The 3,885-nt window shown below is 33.3% G+C and overlaps 1 protein-coding gene across 1 annotated transcript in view; it reads right to left on the bottom strand.

Moving 5' to 3' along the window:
• Positions 1 to 3,885, bottom strand: part of LOC106880439 (uncharacterized) — a 20,764-nt gene that overhangs the window by 6,714 nt on the left and 10,165 nt on the right. The window lies entirely within an intron of this gene.

The following is a 3,885-nucleotide window of genomic DNA, read 5'->3' as shown; positions in this document are numbered from 1 at the left end:
ATATATATATATATATATATATATATATACATATATATATGATCTATGAATCCGAGTGTAAGAAGTTAGCCTCAAGCAATAGGCGGCTTTTATAGACAACAAAGAATGGACTCTATGCGACAAAATAAATAACTTATCAAGCTCGTAATTTACACACTTTTTCCCATATGGAAGTTTTGGGGAATTTTGATTAGCTCATTGTTTCCATACAATTCACTATTAGCAAGACATAAATAAACAATGAGTCACCAGGCAGGCTACCAAATAAGTTATTTGGTGATTAACCTGGGGACTATTATTATAATTACTAAGGCAGCGAACTGGCAAAATCAGTATTTCGCCTGCTGAGTTCAAATTCCGCCGAGGTCGACTTTGCTTTTCATCCTTTCGGGGTCGATAAATTAAGTACCAGTCAAGTACTGGTGATTGGACAGTGAAAAGTGTACTGAAACCAATATTTGTGCATATTTTTTGTGTCATATTGCTATATTTCGACGTTGCTCTTTACTTTATTATATTTAGGATAATTTTTAAAAGGTCAACTTTATATCTACTTTGGGACACTCATGTTTTGGATGTATCTTTATAAACTTTCCCAATTTCTTAAATTTACATCCGTTTGCAATTTCAACCGCATATGCTGGATCCTTATTTTCATATACTACGCCTGTATTGTAGTTATTAAACTATAACATTATTATACTACTAGCATAACTGTGTTGTCAAAAATGCATGCAGTTTTATTAATGATAGAAAATGGCACATCAGCACAATGGGAGAAACCATTGATAAATGTTAGCATTCTTGTAAACATATGTACATACCAAGAATTGAAGCACTTGAAGGAACAGATACGCTTGTACCGTCTCAGTTGAAAACATCGTCCACCTAATGTATGTGTGTGTGTGTGTGTGTGTACACGAATATATACATATACATACATATCGGCATATATGCATATTTATATACACATATGTATATATATATATATACATGTGTGTAATGTGTGTGTGTGTGAATTACATATATAGGCATGTCATATTTTCCGTTTGTTGTCTTTTTATTTAATCCTGAAAATATTTCTGTAACGCAGGCACTCATTAATTTTTTACCCATTTGTAGAAATATTCTTGGAATATTTTTGTGCCATTCTGTCTCTTTCGTTTGCGTTGCTTCTCTTAATTTCCTCTCTCTCTCTCTCTCTCTCTCTCTCTCTCTCTCTCTCTCTCTCTCTCTCTCTCTCTCTCTCTCTCTCTCTCTCTCTCTCTCTCTCTCTCTTTCTCTCTCTCCTTCTCGCTTTCTCTCTCTCCTTCTCGCAATAGTGCCCTTCTCCCACTATCACGTGACTCATAACGGCGTAAGGCGGTGTCATTCTTTTACGCGTTGCCTTCGACCGCATTGGAAACGATTTTCTGAGCTCCTCGCTCTACCTCTCCCGTGTCTATAGTCCTTAAGGACAGTTTTCATTTTTCCTTCGCGTTACCCACATTTGTCTTGTCTTGCAGCCCCAAGGCTTTTTGTTGTATATATATTATCATTATTAATTGTTGTCTTTGTGTGGCAATAAACCTTTATTCTGTTTATTGTTTTGTCCCTCGTCCGTCCACTAACGGTCTCGTCTCCAGCCCGTCTCGTTTTGTTGTGTTTTGGTCCCATTCCCGGAAAGTTTCTTGTCAGTGCTTCCAGGGTGGAAGCAATATTATCGATAAGGGCTATTATTGCGTTTGATCCTCTGGTCGATAACTGATAAAGAATTGGTGACCTTCTGTGTTTTCTGTTCGCCTGTGTATTTAGTATATGTTCGTTTGTTTATTTACTACACGTTACTTTTTTAATTATATATATAGGCATGTCATATTTTCCGTTTGTTGCCTTTTTATTTAATCCTGAATATATATATATATATATATAACTTCAGTTAGAGGTTAAAATAGCCTCATTAAGGGATAGTAATATCCAATGAATTACTGATTCATTGCCTATTATTTTTTGTGAATAGTAATATTCATAAAATAATAGGTCTAAATATAAATCTTGGTTTATGAATATTCAAAAGAAAATTTAGAAAATGGAGATATAGCATTAATATAATTTATTATTAATGCTCTATTTCCATTTATATGTATGTATGTATGTATGTATGTATGTATGTATGTATGTATGTATGTAGTTAAATGCAGGTGTTAATCAAATCTTTATACTTCCGAATTATGTTTCGAAGAAAACATTGGTATTATTCCTGGGGGAATAAAATGATATAAAACAATGTAATCAACTCATCAAAGAAAAAAAGAGAAATAAAACACATCAATAAGCCATTTTAACCGAATGTGATTGCCGCGTATATGATGGAGGGAACGCTGGTAGATTATTTTTTTAAAAAGGCGTTAATAGATTTAACGTCAAAGGTAATTTAGAGAAAGAGAAGGAGGAGAAAGAAAGAAATTAACAGAAAATTAAGAGTGGAAAATATAGTGCGATAGATGGGTGGAGATAAAGCTTAAGGGCGTGGAAATAGATATATGTAGAGGAAATGAAATGTAAGACAGTTAAAAGTCGAATTTTAGGGGTTGATAGAAATTACTTATAGGAACTAAAACGCGTTCTTTAAACGTGTTTATACAGACTTACCAAGGATTATTACCTAGAATTGCTTAGAAAAGAAATCCAAAAGGATTATAGGATTACTGGTAAAAGTGCTATCAGGAAAGCCAACCTTGAAGCTAAGAAAAGTATGGAGAAATATGACTTACAGATGAAGACTGAACCTCTTGACCTCAAACAAACTCGTTTTACTTCAAAAGATCACAAACCTAATTTTTTAATAACTCAACCTTACGAATTATTTGTCCTCCTCGCTCTGATATCGGTGTACTTAGCAAAAATATTCTAGATAAATATATTCCTACTTTAGTTTAAAAATTAAAGCTTAATTTATTTATAGTCTAATTCGTTCCAAGTAGTCGACTGGTTTAATTCTATTAATAACAAGAAATGCAACATTTTTAGTTCCTATTCCTCTATTAACCCAATTGTACTCAACAAGGCACTCTGGTTCGTACACAGCAAAGCAGGTCTCACCCAGGATGAAATTAATGTGGTGTCAGCCGCCAGAAGATCAATCATTAAATTTGAAAACAAGATGTGGATCCGTAAATATACGCCTGACAGTTTTGATGTCACGATGGGAAGTTCTGACTCAGCACAATTGGCTGATTTGGTCGGTATATATATTCTTTATGAGATGGCTGACCAATTCGCAAACATCAATGGAGGTTTGTATCGTGACGGCTATCTACTCTACCTTCAAAATGTTTCTAACCAAAAATGACAAAGGGTTCAAAATAGATTGGTTAAATTTTTCCGAAACATGGGCTTAAACGTTATTTTCGATGATGATATAACTAAAGCCAACTTTTTGGATATTACCCTTAACTTATATAATGATTCATATTTCCCATACCATAAACATTCAACTAATTTAAAATATATTAGCTCTTTCAGTAATCATCCAAAATCCATTACAAGGAATTTAGTTGGAAATATTTCACTTAGACTTTGTAGATTATCTGCCAAAGTTTATATCTTCAACGATAAAGCCGAATTTTATAACTCTGCCTTACTTAAAGCAGGCTATAAAGGAAAAATTACCAATATTAAACCCTATTGACATCAATTCTACCTCTATTAATCAGAACATGAAAACACGTCATAACATGAAAACACGTCATAACAACACTAAATCGAAAAATGTAATTTTGCAGCGTGAGGGAGATAACCGTTATTTAAGACTTTTTTACGTTATAAAAGTAAATATAGGACTTTTAAAGATAATTAACCTAATAACAAGGTATGTCCTAGTAAAACTGTTTGGTTGAAAATTCC

The sequence above is a fragment of the Octopus bimaculoides genome, chromosome 14 (genome assembly GCF_001194135.2).
Source record: "Octopus bimaculoides isolate UCB-OBI-ISO-001 chromosome 14, ASM119413v2, whole genome shotgun sequence".
NCBI lineage: Eukaryota > Metazoa > Mollusca > Cephalopoda > Octopoda > Octopodidae > Octopus > Octopus bimaculoides.
The sequence above is the reverse complement of the archived record's forward strand: the minus strand, read 5'-3'. Positions and strand labels throughout refer to the sequence as shown.